Source organism: Mycteria americana, chromosome 7, assembly GCF_035582795.1.
Source record: "Mycteria americana isolate JAX WOST 10 ecotype Jacksonville Zoo and Gardens chromosome 7, USCA_MyAme_1.0, whole genome shotgun sequence".
NCBI lineage: Eukaryota > Metazoa > Chordata > Aves > Ciconiiformes > Ciconiidae > Mycteria > Mycteria americana.
This window is the reverse complement of record NC_134371.1, coordinates 43,983,646-44,007,469: the sequence shown is the minus strand read 5'-3', so window position 1 is coordinate 44,007,469 and position 23,824 is coordinate 43,983,646. Positions and strand designations below refer to the sequence as shown.

The 23,824-nt window shown below is 35.1% G+C and overlaps 1 protein-coding gene across 1 annotated transcript in view; it reads left to right on the top strand.

The window, feature by feature from the left end:
- KCNT2 (potassium sodium-activated channel subfamily T member 2) overlaps positions 1-23,824 on the top strand; it is a 168,210-nt gene that overhangs the window by 11,955 nt on the left and 132,431 nt on the right. The gene's annotated exons all lie outside the window — the stretch shown is intronic.

The following is a 23,824-nucleotide window of genomic DNA, read 5'->3' as shown; positions in this document are numbered from 1 at the left end:
TTCTGCATTCATTTGGGAAGTCACATTTAAGGAAAAAAAACAGTGTTTACTTTGAACAGGCCAATTTTCTGAAGGCACCTGCTACATAATTTTCTAAACACACACAAGGCACATTATGAAAGTTTGAAGTTATTATTTTGAAAAATTAAATACTGGGCACACTATTCTACCAACCATACTACTGATGAGCAGCGTTTTACTTCACAGAGTACTGAGACGTTAAGTGCTATTTAACATGAATAAAGATGACAGAATTAAACTTTTAAAATATTGTGAAAATGGATATTTAAAATTTTTCTTAATCTAATGAAAAGACAGTTAAAACCATGCCTTATGATTAATCAGGAAGTGTAATAGCTCACTCTGAGTAAGGAGACTGAGATTTATATGAAGTCCATAATTATATATACCGCGTTCGCTGTGGAGAGAACAGTATCAGACAGGTGACATTTTAGAGATAATAATGACTTTTAAGATACTTGTTCTATTATGTGTTCAGAGTTCTTGAATCATTGCCACTCCTTAATGAGACATTTACAATTTGTATTAAAATTTTTGTAAATTTTTAATGTAAAACAATAATCATATACTATGGTTGTACTGTGCAGCAAGCTGTGTTTGAAAGGAAGAAAGCAATTCCACACCACTGTTAGATATATTATAGTGTATATGTATGTTAAGCTGCAAGTATTACTTCAGAAATCCTATGTATTTTATCCTCCACCTGGATGACAACATTGGAGCCAAAGCACCTTTAAATACTAGAGAATGAAGATAGATATGTATCAATGCAAAATTCTTTTAGGAAGCATCATCAGCAGAAAACGTCATCAGCACTCTTCTGTTGATTTGGTAGAGTAAATGGAGTCTCTGACAACCTTTCCTCTGTGGGAAACGTCAACCAAGACACCTACCGTCAGTACTGGGCTTTTGTTTTATGCCTTTTTGCGAGTCTTTGCCTGAATACTACTCCTCTTTGTATTTATCTGTTAAATATTCACCTTTGTCCTTTGTGTAACTGTTAAACACATGATTGTGGGAGACTGAACGAGTACACAGGTCCCATAATTTCAGGGAAGTTGTGATCGTCTCAGATTCAGCTCCATATTTACTTCTCAGAGTTGTTGGCATTCTAATGGCAGCTTTTAGGGTATTGTATAATGTGTTTCCAGATTGCAAGTCTGGACTGTTTGAATATGTAACTTTAAAAAAGACACTCCTTTTTGTAAAGTTACCCTGGTCCTGGGCATGTGTAAAAAGCATCTGCAGTATCACTTTTTTTTTTCTTTTTTACTTTTTAACACTTCAGCTATATATGGAATCTCAGAGAAGTTCTTTCTAGGCTTGTTAAAGTATCTGTGGGAAGTTCATGACAAATTTAATTTAACTTTTTACAATTTTTTTTCCTTTCAGATCAGGCATGGTTCCTATAATTTCTTACCCTGTAATAAACAAATATTGCTAAGTGAAGCTGTAGGGAAGTGGGGAATTGAGCAGAGTACAGAAAAAAATGAATGAAACATTTAAACTAACTTTATTTATTGCTTTGGATGTCATATTCTTGCATCCTACCTAATTTAATATTACTTCTATCAGTAGAAGGAAAAACGTACCTTGCAGAAGAAATAAATGTTTGCACCAGAAAGATTTTGTTTAAATGATCTGATGTAAATGTTATTCCATGCTTCAGTGTGTTTTGTGACAATGATCAGTACACATTCTTGGAATGCAATCCGAAAAAATTCTGAAAATAGTAAATCTAGTATAATTATCTTTCAGAATACTATTATTAACTAGTGATATTTCTCCTTTTGGAATACTGCTGGCTATGACTAGAGTCAAGAAAGAGCTATAAAAACTAGACTTCATTGTGTGTTGTTGTGTGTGGGGGTTCCTCATAAATAGAGTTCATATGAAGGTGAGGAATGATCAGAATTAGCTAGATATTTATTTTAGATGAAAAGGACTATGCGCATTTACCACACAACTTGGTCAGTAAATTTCCATAATGACTTTCAGTAACTCTGAAGAGGCTATTTTAATCCTTCCCTCAAAAGAAACTGAAGAAAGGCTAAACTATTATACTGAATAGTGGTTTGATAAGAATTAGCACAAAGCTTGATTTTAATTGGAAGTCTAATCTCTTCAAAGCTGAAAAATCTTTTTCAAGTACTTTTCTGCTTTTCTGATCAAGTAAAGATTCACCCTCCAAAAAGTTCTATATCAATTTTCACTTTAGATCATAGGACAAAAAAAAGATTTCAGCATTTATTCCATATTGTAAAACCTAATGTAGATAACCTGTAAAAGGCATTGTTCCTTAAAATTATGCACAAATGGAAAAAACACTAACTCTATTCCTTATTTGCCATGCTCCCCTCTTCTCATAATCACTCCTTCACCTCCAACAGATTTATTGTTGAGACTATATACTGTGGAAGCAAAACACCAATGTTTTATCGATCAGATTGCCATGCTAGTTTAAGTGGATTTGTACAAATTCTGATCTGTGCAGCAAGACTGTAGAATACTACATCAGTATTGTATAATATTGTTTTGGCCAGAGTTTCATTCCCTGTGTATCATTAAGCATTCATCAAAATACTGTAAAAACAGTAAATCTGCATGAAGAAAGTTAGCCAAAAAGTGTTCTGACAGTTGTGGAGAACTGGGACACACACACACACACAACCCACAGCTTCTTTTTAAGTAACTTGCAGAGAGATTTTCATCTTTTTACATTAAATATCACCTTCTACTACAAGTAGTCCTGTTTATTTCAATGGGAATATTTATGGGTCTTAATCTGTGTAGAAGAGGTTTTTTTCCATTGAAGAGAAAGCATACCAGGCAATGCAGTATCAAGCTTTATGAACAACTTTACTTATTGCACCTTGACCCGATGTAACTTGTTAAGGCACCAGATATAACTGCACAGATTTTTGAATATAGGGAAAACTCAAAGCTAGCTTTAATTCCCCTTATCGTTAGAATAAATATAGCCATAATGGGTAAAAAATAAACACAGCTAATCTAAACATGTCCTGTGAATTAATATGCTGATTTTTTCATTATCAAATGTGAAATAATAGTTTATTATTCTATTTTAAGTCTTAGTTTGATAAATGACATGTATGTTTACATTTTTACCCCCTACAAAGTTGGGATGTGTGTACAACTAATAATTACTGGCCCAATTCTGTGCTACTCTATATTGAGGTTCATGGAGCATTATGCCAGTGAACCCCTCTTTTTTATATGACATAATATATTTTAAATGGTGGTGCTATCAGTGCATACTGTTAGGTCCTAAATAGAATATTTCATGTGGCATCTTAGTGACCAGTGTTTGACAATCTAAAAATATTCTGGAAGATTAAGAAGTTCACAGATAAGTCATGTATCTGTCAAAATATTGAAAATAATCTATTAATTTGTTATTATTCAGTATTTTAAGAATGGAGATGCTTTGGGCACTTTTGAAAATATAACTGCTCTACAAGTCCAATGCTAAACAATGAGCAGATATGAAGATGATAACTGGATATTTTAGCACTTGGTTTTCTTGTAAACCTTAGCATCAGGTCCCATTTCAAGTACTCTTGCCCCTTGTCTAAGAGAATGTAAACTGGCTAATATGGACTATCAGGACTATGGGAAATTTAGTTATATTATGAAGCAAAGCATGTCCAGTATTTCTTTTAATTTCATTTATTTTAACTTGGAAAGTACTCCAGGCTGAAGATTACAGTGTCAAATAATGAACTGAAACTTTTAACGATTTTCTGTGTGTAAAGCTTTATATCAGAATGTAAATATCTGGCATCAGAGATAAGCTAGCATTTAAAGTAGGTGGCATTTAGGTAGCTAAGAGGAAGTTTTGCTCTCATTAACATTACAACAAAAGCTCACATAAATTACTACATAGCTCTCTAACCATACACAGAAGATTTAAATCTTAACTCTGAAGTCTGACTGACATTTTGATAAAATGTTATACAGGTAAGCATAAAAAATAACATTACAGTGTCAAGTTGATATTCAGAATAAAACCAAAATTGTAGTCATATGTGTTTAAAGTTAATTCAGTAAATTCATTTAAAGTTTGGTGATTTTCAAAGGCATCACAGAGAAAAATCCAGAGTGGTATAGAAGAAAATTTCCCATTGGTATTTGATCATCTCACCCAGCATATGGTAGCATAAGTAGGACTGGTGGATAAATGCTAAAATACTGAAATAAACTGACTCCATAAATGGCATAGGGACACTTTTTAACATTATATTTGAATATATCTGAGATATACTTCTCCATTTCCAGTGGAGAAATAGTTCAACACAGTCAACTGGAATAAAGTTATTATATTAATTTTCTTTTCAACTGTGCAGAATTGAAAAAAAAAAGATTCTGAGAAAAACAAACCCAAAAACTCTGGGTAGACCAGTTTATTTAACTTCTGAGTCTAGACCGAATTCAGGCTACAGCTTTCTCAACAAATTTCCCCAAACCAGTCATTATTTCATGGCTTCATTAATGATAAGAATCTGGACCATTTCAAAGACAAGACATGTTACACTCAGTCATTTTAACTGAGACTGTTTCCTTCAGATTAGTGATTATAACGTATATTTCACAACACTCTGAGGTATGAAAGCATGATTTTATAACTTTTATCTATTTGTAGTTTTTGTGGTAACATTTTAGAGTTGGAGAGTAGAATGCTGAAATAAGCAAGTGACCACAGACAATACAAGAAGTCCACGCTACAGAGGGGATTTGAATCAGGACCTCAAAGACATGCAACAGAATGCCATGTTTTCTCTTACCTACCTATCATTAGGTGGGTAGATTAGATGATAGCATGTTTAACATGTAGGAAGCGAAATAAACATAGTCTTTCTGCTCTTCCAGTGGAGGTGGTAAACTGCAAGTCAGAAGCTTTCTGTTGTCTTTCAGGTAATTTCTCAGACATCCAACTGTAACAATGCAATTTCAGACCTTTCAGTTCAGTCACAGAGGTACCAGGAGGGGAAGATGGATACATACAGTTTGTCTGAGCTATTAGAAAAGGAAAAAAAAAAGGCCTTGGAACTCTCTGGTTTTCTGAATCAGATAAGCTTGGAAACTGTTTGTATTTCTTTTCCTTTTCCTTATTAAAAAAAATATACCCTACATTTTCATTACAAAAAAATCCTAGAAAAGAGTGAATGCAGTAGAATATTAGAAAACTTGATTGAAAAGTTACCAAAATAGACTAATTTCCTTGTAATAAAAGGATGAAGACTGAAAAGTGAGCACAAATCAAAGTTGTTACATCTGCTCTTGTCTTATGAGATATGAAGATGGAATCTTAGCCCACAGCGAGATAAACAGCAAAAATCTCATTTAATGGTGCAGGATATATGTCTGCATATGTGGGAAATGTATATGGATCTTTTATAAAATAATAATAATTGAGTATTTACTTTTTCATTCCCATTCATACCCTTCTTAATACTTACCATGCTAAGACCACTGTTTATTGTAACAGTTAATGTAATGAAATTTATCTTCTTTTATACACTTAGTCATAAATTCTTAATAGGAAAGGCTAATTTTTTTCTGTGTGTTCTGTTTGTCTCAGTACCTAGCAAAGCGATGTCCTGTGTACTGGAATTATTAATGTTCTGGTAAAAAAAAAAAAAGAAAAAAGAAAAAAAAAGATAATGTGCCAGTCTAGAAATATTTACAGAATCAGCGTCTTAAGGAAACTTTATTCAGATGAACTGAACAACTGATGTTTAACCTGTGTTTTTTTGTTTAACTGAAGTATTTGTTTGGCCATCTGTTGATTGCTTTTACCTCCACCTATGGGCATATCAAGTACTTTGCTTGCCTTAGACAGTACTGGTGTATAAATATAATTCATAAAGCAGACATGAGTACATTTATATTATCACTTGCATGTCAGCTGTGTATTATTTTACCAAAGCAATATAGACAGCAGAAAAATAAGAGGTAATCATTAGTAATTTTACTCTGCAGCTACATTACCTAGGAATACACAGTGTTCTGACAGCCTATTCCAACTGTTTTCCTTCCCCTTTGCTAAAGTAGCTTATTCTATACCTGAAGTGTATGTCTGTCCCATTTGACCACAAAGGATTTTTATCATCTCCTTTGTGACCAGATGTACCCAAGTCAGAGTCTGTTTAATAAATGCTGAAAAACACATTTTTACCTGAATGATCAATATATTCACACCACAGGAAGAGAGTTGAAGTATATAGATTTATAGTTCCTTTGTGTTGCAACTGAATATATGTATACGAGTTGCAAAATATCTATTTATTGGTGTTGGTTATTTTAGTGTTCTTATTGTCTGGGTTCAAGGCAAATAAAGATTAATTTTGTCTTGCTTAGTCTGCTTCTGCTTTATAGGTGCAACCAGCCTCTGCTTTGCTATGTCTATAAGAAGTTATCTGGCTTATTCTATTAGGATTCTCTCTGTTCTATCTAAAGGAACATTGTATGTTCCTTTATGAAAAAGGATTTTGTACTATTTTATTTTTCAAGTTAAGTTACCTTCTTATTCAGTAGGTTCTTTTCCTCTTTGACTTTCAAACTAATTTATTATATTAAAAATGTAAAAAAAGGATGGTATGTTTCTGTAGCCATAAAAGCATTTTTACTGTACGTTCTTTCCAAAAGAAGATGTCTTCTGTGAGGATAGGCACTCACTTTGTGTTATATCAACGCTGTTTATTTACTTTTTGAGTTATTTACTTCTTTTCCTTATTATAAGCATTTGATTTTTTACCTTTGGTGTCAATGTCCAGAGAACCCTTTCAAATGCCTTATAAAAATTTAAGTACATGATGTTCACTTCAGACTTCCGCCTTATCTATCTCTTCCAATTATCTCATAATGGAGCAGAGTGCTACAGCTCATACTCTATTTATATCTGTCATTTGCTTCATTCTTAGTTTGTTCCCAGGCTAAATCCAACTTGTAGGTCTCGACATGGGTGCTATTTATTCTTCTTCATCTCTTGTTGACATTCTAACCAGTACTTATATTTTTATCATTCCTAATGTCCATTATAAGAATATTTTTGTTTGCCTTTTGCCATGATTTTATATAGCTGCTATTTTTAACTCTTTACTCTTATCTCTAATACTGTGGTTACAAAATATGTCAATTCAGTATCTGGCATTGTAGCCTAGTCTCTGTGCCCGGAAACTCCTAACATTTTAGCGCTGTTAGGAGTACGACAATCGGAATTTATAAAACTAAGCAGAATTATGATATTCATTTAATAACATTAACCATATATCTGAGATTACTATACCCATGCGTGTTGTTCACATCCAATTAGGAATTGTGTGGACATTTTTGTGCTAAGAACAAGGTTTATGCAACTCCACAGAAACTGAAATCACTCCACACTGAGCATTATCTCCTGTCCATTTAAAATATTAAGGTGCTCTCCAACTTAAGTGGCTATAGAATTGGATACTTGAGACTCTTCTATATTAATTTTTTTACGACAAAGCATTCTTAGGAGTTCATAAAGAGAAAAGTGGGAGGAACAAAAGAGCATTGGAAGGAAAGCATTGTGATATACAAAAAATCTGATTTTGAACTTCATACATACTTGCCTCGTATTTTTATTATTAATTGTATTTTGATACAATCCAGAGACCTTGAATCTAGGTCAGACCATGTAGAAAAGCACTGTAGGGAAATGGAGGAGCATATGATTCCCATTTCAAAAAGAATGTGGCAGAAGTCAAGCAATGTGCAGCAAGTAGATGGAGCACAGGACCAGGATGTATAGATCAAATATGAATCAAACAGTGAAGAATTCTGGGTACTGAACTACCCCTAGTCCTGAAGACATACGAAAGACTGATACTTGAGAGGCGCTTTTAGAGAGAATAACATTTGAAGACAGCAAACATGAAAATAGAAGAATGATTGAAGGAAAAATAGACAAGGTTACAGCAGTAAATGGAACACAGCCTTCCTCTAGACAGAACAGTGGCTTGATAACCTTCATGTGTAGATATGTATTTGTGCAGTAGAGTAGGACAGGGGATTCAGTTCTTGACTGCTGGCAACTAGTACCTCTCCAGAATCAGTTTGGTGCATAAAAGATGACTCAGAATAGCCTTCTTTTGGGAATACTGTGTTTATGCATTTTCTTACTTGTACTTCTTTCAAACACAGTTCTGACTATGCCTGTAAAAGGATCAATTTTGATTTTATGAACACTACAAATTGAAATAGGGAACTATATCATGCTTTATTTTAGTAAGCTAGCAGTGTATAATGCTGTTTCAGTTGACTGTGAATTTATATAGCTGAAAGTTAAGACTGTAAGTTTTCTAACTCCTATTATTAAAAGGGTGAAAAGCTCTCACAATATTAATTTTTTGCCAGTCATATTTGTCTTTGCTCAATTACGTTTCTTTTAAAATTTAAGATTGTCTGCACTGAGGCAGACTATTTAGTCTGTTATTTAGCAGATTGAACTGGTCTGTTTGGTCAGTTATTTAGCAGACAGTGGTAAGTGGTAAGAAGCAGAGCAAGTACACACTGTTGCTTATTCTAATATAGCCTTATTCTGGTATACCCTCTTTTCCACTTTCCCCTCCATCAACACTCTTCCCATTCCCATGTATATTCCCATATTCTTTCCCTTTTGTTCTTACCATCAATATAGTTATTGAAACAAATCATCAGCATTTTCCTAATAATACCAAAGTGCTCCTGATGCTGTGTTCTGAAGTGCTAAAATGTGCTCTGGAACTTTTGTATTAGCTAACATTTACAAAATGTTATTTAGACAGCCTAATACAGGCAGTGTGATTAAGGAAAGGTTGTGGAGAAACATCTGTACTATTTTAGACAGAAGTAACTTGTGTGTGTGAAATGGGCTTTGACTGGGTGATTATTAGCATGATCAAGTAAACAAGTGATATGTTCTGCTTAAACTACTCCTGTAGGAGCTCTAACATCCAAATAGTGACAGATATATGATTTTTTCATAATCCACTTGGAAGTATTTTAGCACTTTAAGAACACTGTTTAGGGATTTGGCCTATAAAAATATTGTCTCAGTTTAGGGAATTAATTTTGAAAATAAGATAATAACATTTGCCCAGATTTGAAGGAGATAAAGATGAACCAACTAATTTATTTTTGAAATGCTGTTTGTAAATATATAAATTTGCTGGTTGCAAAAATTCTGAATGAATGTGTAATAGAACTATGACAACTATTATTACTGTATTACGAATAGCATAGATGTTTTACAGGATCAGTAGAAGGCCTTTCCTGAACGGCTCACTAGCTAAGGACCAGTGATGGAAGTATGTATAGCCAGCAAAAGTCTCACTGGTAATGAATGCACAAGAGTTATTATGCTAAATCAAGGTTTAGTTTTAAACATAGTTATGGATAACACCATTTTTTTTAAAAAGACTCAATAGCAACATAAACCAAAATACCTATAATCACATTTATGAATGCAATTCCATGAACATCACGCTGTACAGTCCTAGACTAGAGTTTTTGGTTGTTGCCTCCCCACCCACCCTTTTGTCCCATTATTTTCATTATCTGGGCAACTGAAGAATTGGTCCATTAACTTTGTGGCAGCAAATTTATGCTGTCTTTTACACCAATTCAAAGAGATAGTTAATAATCACTCTGAGTCAGTCAAACACAGCAGTTGCACTCAGGTCCTGCCTTTTCCACTATCCCGGAGTGTTTGCTCCTGCTATGCCTTTGCATTAGCTGTGATAATCACAACGATTAAGATGAGGTTGATCAACAAACTGATTCAATTGAAAACTCTCTCTCCAAAGGAAAGAATATAAATAGTCTTCAATTAGAGCAAATTCCTAGTCAAACTCATCTGGAAATCACCCCTTTGTAAGGGTGACATGAGCAGAGACCCTCCCTTACAGAGATGGCAGGTTGTCACACTAGTCATGAAACAGCATCCTAACTTGACAATGTATCTACTGCTGTCTGCCAACAGTCAGCACGAGCCTATTTTACATGGTTGGCAGGTAAGTGATTTTGTGTTTACATCTAATTCATACACAAATCTGTACCACTGGTTTATCTGGTAATAAGCAAATCAAGTGTTGATTGGTCAGTACTGATACATTTAAATGATAGTTGGCAAGAAATTGCATTGTTGAGAGCAGTAGGGAGAGCAGTGAACTACATGTTGATAAATAACTATCTAGTTCCAAACATAAATCAAACAGCTACTGCATCTGTAAACTAAAAACTGCCTATATGACTTTCCTGAAAGCCAGTAGTAACCAAATAGATGATTCAGTGAGGACATGCATCCGAATATTTAATGATTTTGCTGCTTCTGCAGGGAGATCCCAAATCTACACTAGTAAAAGACTCCATGCTGAACACATGTACATGTTTTCCATATTGCGTATACATTGACTGCAAATTTATCACTCATACACCACAACATGAAAGAGTTCAGCTAGTTCAAACTGAAACTGGTAGACCTGGAAGTGCAGTTTAAGCATAGCCTCATGTCCTAAACACCTCTGCGTTGCCAGGCCTCTGGCAGCAGCTCTTTCTCTGTAGTGCAGGTAATAGCAAGCTCAAATCAAAGCCCAAGGCTTGGGCCTCTCCTCCTTTCAGGGCTGCTGCTCCCTCCACTGCAGGTTGCAAAAGTAAGGAAACTAAGGGCCCCTCTGTTCCATCAGGCTGAGCCCAACGACTTTGTATGAAGTAGCTACTGCCCACATTATAATCCTGGGCAGCTGCTTTTGTTTGCCACACTGTATGCTTCTTTGTGAGGCTTTGCTACAGCTTCCTCCAGCCTGTGTGTAAGCTTCATTGTGGTAGTTGCTGTCTGTACCTCCTTTGTAACAATTGTTTCTCATGTTTTTCTGGGGGTTTTTTTGGTTGTTTTTTATTTGTTTGTTTTTTAAACACACAAGTGGAGACAAAATAAGTTTTATCATTTGGCCTTTGTGGATTACTACTGCAGTAGTTATTTGGACTGTCAGACTTTTATTTAAACTCTATTGCACTATATGGCACCTGTCAAATAAAGTTTTCAGGTCATTTCTCTGAACATGTAATATCTTAACTTGCCAGTCCTACCCAGATATGTATGTTTACATTGCTAGGTAGATGTGTATATGGATTTACCTTCCACATAGCATAGGACTCAGCCAACCTTCTTCATGCTGTGTAAACTGTTGTGAGTGAGTCTGCTGCACAGGGCCCTGGAGAGCAGCTTTGGCACTTACTCCACACTCATCATATCCTTCTCTGGAGGGGATTAGGAGGTGACAAAGCAAACTGTGGTGACAGCTGGGGGTGGCAAGAGGAAGTTGCGAGGATTAGGGATGGAAGGAAAGGAGTAAGTGGCAAGGGTGGTAACAGAACATGAAATTGAGCACTTTTCTTCCTTCACATCTCCTAAGCTGAAGAAACATTCTACAATTTTGCTGAAGGAAACAGGCAAGAGGTCAAATAATCAAGGAATCAAAGATGTATGTATCACAGGTATATAGAGGTATACACACAGACTACAGGTAATCTCACTGGAGACTAAAATTAGCAACAACTTCATTCTGGTGAAGTAAAGGTCTAAATATTTGAAGGTTATAGTGTCTCAAGAATTTTGCTGCTTACTTTGCCGTGACTTGGCAGTAAAGTCCACTAGTTTCTCAAAATGTAGTTCATACCTGGATTGCCTTTGCAGAATAGGCGCATGTGAATTGCAGACTGAGTGCCAGACTTTCATTGACTGGAGATGAATTTTACCTGCAAGGTTTTTTCTATAGCAGACATAATATTTTTTGAGGGAATTGTGTGATTCAAGTTCTGAGGCATCATGTTAGTATCACATCACAGGAAATACAGAAGGCATTTCACTGGCTTCATTTTGAAGCTGGATTTTTAGATCCAGCAACTGCAATATGTCCAGATGTTATTTTCTCAGGGTTAATAGTTATATACACTTCAGGTTTATAATTGTTTTAGAGAAATGTGCTAAATTTCAGGCTTCATTTCTCCTCCAAATATCCATAATATGGACATTTTGTTTGTCTTAGAGAAAGCAGCTTTAGGAGATGGAAATAAGAAAAAAAACAGATCAGTCTGAATGGGGTCAGAGAATTCAGATTGCTTAGAGAGATCTCTTTCGTGGCCAATTAAAAAGAAAAAAGGATCTTACGTGTAAAATGTACTCATTTTTAGCTTAACACTTGGGAAGAAAGTCTTCCATGTTTGAAGGACAAATACAGTATCTTCTGAAACTGCAGGCTATTCTAATTCATCTGATGCTTCTTATAAAAAACTTTTCTTAGTATTTTCAGTGAAGATGCCCTTATTTTTGCCATTTTTACTGCTGAACTCTGTGGGAGGCTGTTAAACAACTAAGAATCATATTATCATCCCCATATAGTTATTCAGAAAGCAATCATGACAATGAAGTTAGGACAGAGAAATATGAGAAGAATACAGCTCCCAAAAGAGAGGACACAGAATATAAATCACATCCCACCAGGTCAATGTGATACAAAAGGCAGCATAATGTCTTGCATGGTGACTGTAGTTGTACAGGAAATAAATTTAAGGCAACAAAGACTTATGAAATTTCAGATGTTCTGTTTTATTTGGGTCAGAAAACCCAAGCAATACCAGAATTCAAACAAAACCAAACCTATTCTTTGGGCTGATGAATGCATTTTCCTTGGAAAAATTCAATAGATTTTCTACTTAAAGAACAATAAAGGAAATATAAAATATAATTACTTTCTTGAACAAAACAATTTTCAGAGGGAAAACAGGAACTTGTGATTTTTGACGTGACGTTGACATTTCTATCTTAGAACTCAGAACATTCGATTTCTGAAACTTCTTATGAAATGTTAATCAGTAAGTAAGACTCCATACACAGATTGTGTAAATTCATCTGTTTACACCGAATGCTGTAGTTTAAGACAATTTTTCATAAGCTTCTATTTCCTTTTGCGTAGGTGCAGCTAACCTCCATATAATTTACTATATCTTTGGTAAAAATGTAGGTTAACTTACTGAATCCCAAAATTTCATTTTGGAGAAAAAAAAACCCCTTCAAAATTTGTTTTTCTGACTTGATATAATTATGCTGTGCATTTTTCCAGGAAACACTGAATAAATTGTTGGTTATAATTGAAGATTACCAAACATAACTAGCATAATACAGTAAAAAAACAAAAGCAGAAAAGCCATCAAACAGAAGTAATGATAAAGCAAGATGGTAACAATAAAAAGCTGTCGAATTATATTAGAGAAGAATCAATATATATGCTCTTCTGAATCTCACACTGACCTGCCAGTTTTGTGTAAAATACATTGTATAGTTGAAATAGCAAGAAAATGGCTTTAATTTTGGAAGAAAAATAGTAATTAAATACTTAAAGCAATAGGGAAATACCTAGTTTGAATATTTTAACTATTTGATTATTTTAGTCAACTCTAAGTGAATAGAATCTTGCCATTGATCTAAGCGGGCATTGGATGAGACCTACTAGGAAGCTGGCTCTGTGTTTCAGGTAACATTTTAATGAGTCATATTTGAAATTATATTTTACACTTGGTCATGTGATACTTAAAAAATGACAGATTGGGATTCACCCACAAAGTTTTTTTGTTCCTTTTTTGGATTTTTTTTCTATCCATCTGCTCTTTTATTCTTCTCCCTTCTGCTACATTTTCAGAAAACTAAATCTTAATTTCTTATTTTTTTAAGTAAAAATAAAACTGACATAAGCAATCTAATCTGTGAGGATACCATGTACGAACAGCTCTCAGCTTTCTTCTACTTGCTGTTTTTGAAAAGATGCAATCTTGAAAAAAGGAAGGAAGAAAAAGGTAACTTACAGAAGAGCAATAGCAGAATAGTCAGATATGTTTGTCTTACAGATGAGAAGTAGAGTTTAAGTGAATAGTGATTTGGATTTCTCTGGTAATCAGAGGCTAACTCAAGTCACTTGCAAGGGACCAAATTTAAGAAAAGTGTTTGCTCAGCATTTCCTTAAAGTCAAGACATATTGGGCTCATCCTTTCTCTCATTAAACATGAGACCTATGCACACACAGTGTTTTTTGCTGGTTTAAGCCCTGGACTACTACATCCACACACAAAAAAAAAAAAAAAAAAGAAAAAAAGAAAGAAAATAAAAAGTAGTAGTAAGTAGCTCCTATGCCTAAACAAAGATGACATGTTTCATTCACAGGTATTTGGGTTTTTTATACCTAAGAAAGGTGTGTGTACCTGTAAACTGCCATATCTGAAGTGAGCAATGAGTCTTTAAGATTTTAATTTATTTAATATTCTAGAGATGACAAAATCTACCAGAACAGTTTAAGACTCCTATTTATCTGAACACCTGTTTCTGTCTTTATCTGGATAATCTCCATGACAATGTCCCTCATAGTGTTTAGCTGCTTGCTTTGTAAGAGAAAAGTGTTAAATGGAAAGCATGCAAACTGAATCTAAACTTATTAAAATAAAATCTACAGAGAAATAACACCACGTGTTAAGTGTTGGAGTAGGAGTGATACAACTCCATCGCTGCCATCCATCTATTTTGAACATACAGTGGATATTTTCATGCATGGTCACCATTAAGTTTCTGATGGGCCTGAGGAAGAAGTATCTTTTAAGGGCCATACAGCACCACCAGTAAAAGGGCCCATATGGTGTTTATGCAGTGCTGCAGAGTTTATTTATTAAAGCCTTGATATTTGTGGGCTATCCTAATGTGCAATACTGGAAGTAGGCTGAAAATCGATGAAATAATTCAAGAGGAGAGGAAAGACAAACATCTCAAAAGACAGAGATTTCTGAAGGTCATGAAATGGTAACTTTAAGAGTAGTAAAAGTGCAGAGGTACCCATGGCACAGGCCAAGATTTTGAACAGTAGGAATTCAGAAGGAAAGGAATGACCTTTAGATTTACTATTAAGCTAAAAGATAAAGTGACAGGAGACGGATAATGAAAAAGGAGAAGTTGGCAGAGACAGCACTAAATTAATGACACTTGGTGACAAAGAACCATGAAATTGTTGACAGTGACATGGAAGGAGGCCTACAGAGAAGGCTATACATTCTGCTTTGACTGTGCTTAGAGTTAGAGGTGGTGGTGCTGTGGGAGAGAATGAGCTCTTCCTGCAAAAGAAAAGGCAGGAGCAAGAATAAGAGAATGAGACTTTGACCAGAAGGAAGGGAAGTTCCAAAGGAGAACAGAAAAGGACTAGTTACTAAGGAAAGGAAACTAAGAAAAAGAGAGTCCTGAGTTACAGTTCCAGATGGTGAGAGTGTAAACAAGAAAGGCGTGTTGAAAGCAAAGGTCCATGTAGGGAATTAGAGCAAAGAAAAGAAACCACAGGAGGGACAGTGTGCCATTTCCTCAGTGTTTTCAAGTGAAATAGTGAAATTCTGTAGTTCATAGAGGAAGACAAGACAGGGTGAATTCTGCAAGGAACTAGAGAAGAAGAACTGTTGAAGAAGGGATTGGAAATATTCTTAAAATTTGGCTGGAAGAATAGGAAGAAGGAGGAGTTGGAATGAGAGGATGGTGGGGAGTAAATTGTGAGCTGAGCATGGAGTAGCAGGAGAGAGGTCTCAGAGGACCAAAGAAAGAGGTTGGGTGCAAGAAGGTAAATAGATGGAGGGCTACAAACAACTCCTAAAACCACCCCTGACCCTGCAGACTGTCTTTAGTGTAGACACAAGTGTGTCTACTTGGGGAAATAACTAAGGGGGTTTTTTTGAGAGAACAAGAGTCTTACTAAGGTAACAATTAATTAGCAATGTTACAACAGACAGGTTTGGTAAGCATTAGTAAATAGCTTCAAATGGAAAGTTTGCAAATGATTAGCATTAAAATACTGGAGTAGAAAATACTGTTAAATTTTAAATCAACAACTTGAGGCATGTTGTTATTCTAAGAACAGTAATTTCTAATTCATTCATACAATGTATGTGAGGTACCCAGACAAGCTGCTTGACCTTGTGTATGCCTCACCTATCACAGAGAGGATAGATTCAATGAATAGACTGCTGTAGTTGTAGGAGAAGGATCTGTCATCTAACTTTTATTTTAGAATATCAACAGGTGATAGGGACATGTAGTTGTCATATAGAGGAATAGAGCATGTTAGGCACGTGAATCGTCCTCCTAAGGCAGTTTCAGTACATTCATTAATCACCAGCTGTCCTGTTGCCTTTCATAGCAAAGCAACCTTTCCCTTGAAACAAAAATTGTTTGTTGAATGGCAAAGAGAAAAGTTGGTACAGAAAAATAATTTCAGGAAAGCAATAGAGAAATTGTCCTGGTGAACAGAGAATAAAATTTGAGCAGAAAAAAATAAAGATATGGTAGCTTTTCATGGGTTATTGTGTCTTTTCCTCCTGACACTCTAATATAAAGCTAAATCCAGGCTGACAGCAACAGAAAGGTGTTATAACAGTATGCCTGATATTCAACAAGCTTGTTTCAAGTCTCTTTTTGACAAGTAGTTGCCAACATTATAAAAAAAATCACAATGAACATTCCTGCTATTCAGGTATGATTAATTGGCACAACTACATACAACTGAACAGCATCTGGAATCAAACTCATAAAGCATACCCCATTACTCAGAGTTCTCTGATATTCAGACTTACACAGTTAAAAAGCCTTGCATAATGGATTTTCATTGCAATAGCTCTGTGCTGTATATATCCCACATGTGAAGTATTTTTGCCCAGAGGTTAAAAAGAGCTATTTTCACATGCAATAAATTCACTTTAAAACATGTATGCTCCCCCCCCCGTATGCTTTGAGGAAAAAGGAAAAAAAAAAAAGTATTACCAAACTTGTCAGGTTATCTTCCTTGTGTGATTTTCTTGCAAAATTTATCTTAAAAGTGCGCTACTTCTTAATGCATCATTCACATTTGATTTATTAACTTTCTAACCTTAGGCAACAGATTTGCAACAGGAAAGTGTGTTTGCAGTAAAAAGTCAAGTGTGTGCTATTTGCAGGGCCACTAAAACGGAGAGAGAGATTTCTCTGAGATTTCTTTTCCCCATAGTAAAACATCATAGTATTTTCTGGTTTATTTTTTTTAAAAAGTTTCTAATGACAAAAAATATAGATTACAAATTCATTTTTTATTACTGCACCTTTACTAGAATGGTGAATTTGTCACTGTTTCATGGGTGGAGGACTGAGATGTTAATTTTTCCTTTTTGAATTTGCAAGACTGATAGGGAATGGGGGATTTTTAAAAAAAGTATTATTATTTGATTGAAAAGCATGCATACTACCCACCACTGAGTGTCAGTCACTTGCTATCAGTCTTCCCTTAAAAATCTTTCTCTCAAAGGAATGGAAAAAATGAAGATATTTTGCACAGAAAAATTTGAAAAATAATGTCATTTCATACTTCTATTGCTGTAATATTAAATTGCTGCCATGGACCTGTATAGGTTTCACAAAAATAGCTTTATGTAACTGAGGCCAGCTGATTGTAAAAAGGAACATGAAGCTGGCTTACAATCAGATTTTAAAATATATTTATATTTATATACATAAAAATATAGATACACATATACTATTTAAATTGTAAAGAAGAAAATTTTAATTAAGGGCTGAAATTTTTAGCATTTTGGCTTTTGAACAATTAAGAAAAAGTTTGCTTTTACATAGAAAATATTTTCTTGTGGTTGCAGGTGCAAATTTTACTTTGTGCAACCTGAAAAATTTAGTTTGGCCTATGTTCTGATGCTGTCTTGGTTTTGTTTCAATTGAAACAAGCAGCACTTATTGGAAAGATACAGTAAAAAGGGTTTGAGCACACATACAGTTCTAAGCTACAAGGTTATTTATGCATCATTGATCCTTTATTCTGTAACTTGTGATATAGTCGAACTCAGTTCATGCTATTTCTATCTTCATTAATACAGAGAATTTTTACGGTGACACTGATAATACCTGATCTCTATAAATCCATTAGTTATGGTGACATCCAATTACATGATCAAGTGAATGTAGGTATGTCTGGAAAAACTTCACTAGATAGATTAACTCAGATTCACTGATTTAGAAGGTAACTTCTAAATAAATATACCCGTAGAAAGAAGAACAAAAGAAACACCCAGGTACAGATGTCATAGCATACACTCTAAGTATTAAGATAACCAAACATGTCTTTGTTACATGACAGTTCAAATTTGAACCAGACAATTATACTGCATAAGTTGTTCTAGAGGAGTACTGCGAGAATTTAGTTTGGAAAAATAAAGAGATAACAGGTAATACTGCATACTACAAGACAATTAGTAGAAGGTGTGGAACCTGTTTTCTATCATGTACATTCACAATGTTAGATATTATAAAGAATCTACAAGACAGTATTACACAAACACAGTTCTGCAGAGATCATGAAAATATTCATTGTTTTTTTCATAATAAACAGATAAAACCTCCTATCAGAAAAAGACCTTATACATGTCAGTTTTAATTATTCTACACTTGTTAGAAGTCATCTTTAAGAAAATGCCATAAGAAAGGGCCATATTGCAAATGTTAGATTTCATCAGCGTAGTGCATGGTAAAGGGCTTCAGTAAGGACGTAGCTTTTAAAGACTATGTCCTAAAGTACCCAGAAAAATGTTGAGGCCCTGATCTCCACAACACTCTCATGTCATTCTCACACTGCAAGAATGGACTAACAAATTAGGAGGCTGCAAAAGAAACAGCGTCTTTTCTGTCTTTCCAGTAAGTGGGAGGAAACAAGCACGCTGCCTCCCCCAGTTACTACTTTGTTTTGGGGTGCTGTCATTCAGCATGGAGAGGAAATGAAAGACTCAGAACTTTATCTGTTCAGTGTTTATCATGACCTATGCAACTGATGACTGATTTCCCACCAGAAACAAATAGAAGGCTTCCCCAAGTTAAGAACCAGTAATGGAAAAGTACTGGTCTCACTGCCATTTCCTTCAGCACAAGATGATGAGGTATCATTCAACAAGCAGTCTTGACCTGTCGTATTGATTCTGATGGAACAAGCAAGCCTGGAAAGTCAAATGACCATTTCTCTGTGAAGTTCTAAACAAATCAGAGTTCTGAGTATTTCAGAACTTGCAAAACTTCAAAAAGAAAAGAGCTGCTACCCAAGACAGTCATCATTAAAATACACTAATCTTTTATTAAAAGCTATATGGAAAAAATGGCATTTCCTTTTTTTTTTTGCAGTAAAATAAGCTCTGACAATAGCAGTTTGCTTTAGCACTTCAAATGCTTCATTTTTAACCACCTATCTACACCCTACATAATAAACTTTCAGATATGAAATCTAACAGGATTTCACATATATTGGATTGGCAAATCCCAACAAAAAACATATTGTGTGTATATTACAAGGCTCTTTTTGTAGGAAAAACATGAAATGTCCCTTCCCATAAAGATGGATTTAAATAAGTTGATGTAGTTTTCTTCGGATTGGCTCCATTTGTTCAGTTAACACCTTTTCTTGATTCCAATGTCAAGAAGTAGTAAGCATAAACATTTACAGCTCTTAGCATGCATGTAGTGGGAAATCCAATTCATGCTTTCATTTTTGAAGGGATTATTTCTGCCAAATCTGCTATTTTCTAACACGAAAGACAATTTGTAGATTTGAGGGTGCAAGGTAATATTGTTACTATAGTAAAGTGTGGCTATGGCATTATAATGACATGGTAAATAGCAATGGAAAAATGCAGACAAAATTAGTTACGTAACCAGAGTGCAGACAGATTGGTCCAAGTGATTTACTGTCATGAGAATAAGTGCTTTGCATTAATGTCCCTGGCATGAATTAGTATTTTCCTGCTATACTTTGTATTACATTAAAATGTACTACTCAAATTACATCTTGACTGAATTAGAAGAGTGCAATGTATACTTGTGCTTTGGGTACTTCAAGATGCTTCTTACAGTTTGAAAGATTCCACTGACATCAGTGTAGTTTGGGTTTAAACCAGGGGAGACCACTATTAGCGGTATTTAATTTTAAAAAGAAGGTTAAAAAAAAACACACTGTGTTTTCAAGAGAATCATATAACTGCAGTTGTTTTTGCCACAGGTGTATCAGCCACGTATTTGTGGATTTTCAATAGAGCTGAAGCAAGAGTCAGGAAAGCATAAGACCTGTTCTTTAACTTCCAAAAGCAGCTTTTCATGGAATATTCAATGCCTAACATACACAGAAAAAGTCAGAAGCAATTAACTGACTGCATACACAAAACCCTTATGTTCATCAAACATTTCTCTCCCAGTAACCATCCTCAAGGAATAGTGTTTTAATCGTTCAGCTTGATTTCCTTTTGGTCAGGGTGGACTGAACTACAGCTGTCTTTTGCAGGAAGATAAAAAAACCACGAAGCGCAAATCATTTAAACTACACTTTTAAATTACTTACACTCGAAATATAGAATGAAACCAAACCTATTCCATAGACCAGATGATCTGCATACACATATACTATCACTCTTCACTGCATGTGTGCCATTTAATCAAAACCATTTGCTTGGAATCAAATTCCAACTAGTATTTATCCTGCTACAGAATAATCAAGTTTATATAATTATGTGGCAATGAATTTCACTCACTCACTTGAAACATCCTTACTTACTTGTACTTAATTAAGTCCAGAAAAAGCCCTTCACTACTACTAAGACTACGACTACGACTACTACTACTACTACTACCTGATCTTATTATTGCAAGCGAGGATCAGAATTTTTTGTGTTACATTCCCGAAATACTCCTTTTCTAGGTTACACTTCATAGTGGGAAAAAGACAGAAAAGAGCAAGTACTCGAGGTAAAATTTTAATCATTAAAAGATTACAACAAAGGTTCAAGTAGAAAGAGTGTTCTCCCTAAAAATAAAAAGCAGAGTATTGGGAAGGAACAGTATCTGGAGCTTTCTGTCCTTATCCTTGCCAGTGGCTCCTTCAGCCATTCGTTCTTAGCTTTACTTAGTAAATAGTAACCTTTAAGAAACAAAGTGAAATATTCTCTGTCTGGTAGCCAGAGTATCATGAAAGTGTACATTGACTATAGATGCATGATAATGTGTTTCCTGCAAATGTAGAAGGACAATACAGTTTTTGCTTAAGTTTAAAAAAGTCAGGGGAAGGAGAAGGAGGAGTTGAGCCACAGAAGTGGTGTTAGCAGCATTCGTAATCCATTTTGCCATGGAAACTGCTGCACTGTGGAATCCCAGTCTGCTGTGAGCACAGGTTGCTAAGGGAAGAGAAGTAGACCGCTGTTAGAAGGCCATCAGAGCAATTCATAATGGTAGTGATAGGAGGGTGATTAGCTCCCACATCCTCTTTCCTTATCATTAAATCATGGCTTACTATTAACATGTTGTTCTTTCATAAATGACTACTGTAATTTCCTTACTGAAAAATCTGAGAGATTAGTTTAAAGCATGTAAAAAAGATCACCGATACTGTGGTCCTTTTAGATAACATCCCTTACTTCAATAGCTTTGTGCCACTTTGTTTACCTACTGAAATATGTCCTTGAAGATTAAGTATATACACTTAGCATGTGGCAGCTGCCAAATCATGGGAAATGTTTCCCACTAAAACTGTCACTGCATTAATGACAGTAAGTACCTTGGGAAATGTGCAGAAAAGAACTGAAGCAGAGCTCAGGCCCCCACAAACCTGCTCACCTACTAATTAACCCCTGGACATGCTTCCTTAACTTGCCGTAAGGTTACCAACTATCTAATTTGTACTTCTGTTAATGGCAACAGCTCCCACAGTCTTGAGCAGCACAACATTTAAACTCAATAAAAGCCCAGAAACAAGATGCTCTTCATCTGATAGGCTTTTCCTCTAGTTTGGTGGCAGTTTCTAAGACATTCCTCTGGGCCCAAGCTCTTTGAAATATGCAGTTGCAGCTACTCTTAGTTTAAAAAGTAGAGGGCAGATGGCTTCTTCCTCTTTAATTCCAACTGCCTAAATATCTTACCACAGAAGGGGTAGAGCCAGATAGGACAGAAAAGCTGGTCTAGGGTAGAGGTTGCTCTTACCGCTGTGTCAAATGTGTCATTGCACAGAAATAAATTCAAAATTCTGTAAGTTATAGAGCTTAGTACCAATATAGATTCTTAAAAATAAGATTATGTTTTTACTTCCTCTGAATAGGAAGCAGAGTAATTCTCCATTCTACAAGGAACACTACAATAAACCACACCAAAGCTAAGTGACTAACTAAAATTAACTGACCTCACTATGAGTCATACAGAGCCTTCTTTTTATGATGTCCTGACCCTGTCCTACGAAGTGACATGCCTAAACTTCTGGTAATAAGTAAGCAAGCATGAAAAAGTCACATGACCTGAGATGCCATCCATTCTGGGCCCATAACTAAATAATCTTCCAATTCCCTAAGTACAGAATAGGAATTGTACGGAAATATATGGTATTAGACAAGTATTTGAGGGGAAGAGACTATAGATAACATTAGATTATACAAAAATTGTTTCAGCAAAGGCTTCACATGCAAGAAGGGAAAGTCAGGATCCTGCTTGAAAAATGTGACAAGTAATTGAAGTACAGTCATTTGATGAAAGAAAGACTGCTGAAAAGAAATGCTCAAATAAAGATCAAATATGCCTATGAACAGAAAAGGTATATGCAATTTTGCAACACATAATGGTATATACAGAGAAAATGAGAAGTAAGGAAGTAACTCAGTTTCGTGATCTCACTTTATTCTTTAGCAATAGTAGAACAGTTCTAAAACTGAGGACTGACTTCTCAAGAAGGGACAGAAATTGTGCTGAGTAAAGTGGTTCATTGCTGGAGGAGAACTGGGACTCGTGAGAGAGATCCAGTCAGTTGGGTATAGCAGGGACTTCAGTGGAACTGGAACTAATGCTGCACTCATCCTACAGCAAGCAGTGCAGCTCCACAACACTGGAATGGCCTAAGTTTTTCTATACAAGTAATGCACACCTTCTTTTCCCCTTGCCAGCCCCTGCAATAGTTTTCTTCTCTCCTGTAGTCTGTAGAACTATTGCATGAGTTGTACTCAGATTGAATTGAGGGACAGAAACATGAAATACATCCTGGCAAATTTGGGAGGAAGAGAGGAAAAAAAGATGTTAGTGTTGCTTTAATATAATCAGGAAGGGAGTTATTTTCTGTACAATATCGTAGGATTGCAATATAATTTTGCATTCAGGTCTCAATATTTCATTATGACAAAAGCGAAGTTCAGAGAGGGTGGTTGGTTTGGTGCATGAGCATTTGATTAAAGGTGAACACAAACAAGTGAATGCTTAACGGAGACATGAATGCTTAACAGAGTTATGAACAAGATAGAAAAAAGAATCATCATTAAAATGTCAATTTTACAGGAAGGGAGTTAAACTGAGATGGAACATTTAACCTGAACATCAAGGAAATCTTCCTTACAAAGATGCAGATATGAGAATAGTCTTCCAATGAAAATACCAAAAACGTAGATGCTTCTGATTTTGCAGGGTAGAGTGTCCAAGTAGTATGAAAATGATTCTGCATGTAAAGGGGATAAACTAAGTAAGTTTTTTGAGTTGTTGGGGTTTTTTTTGTTTTGTTTTTTAACCTTTTAACATTAGTCATTCAAATCCAAGTGAGCTTTTGACTGAACACTCTCTATTTTATGTTCCTCCAGTTATATATAAAAAACAGATGATTAGGAAACAAATTATTTTGAAAAAATAATTTATTATCTTTCGCATTCAATTCTAATACTTCTT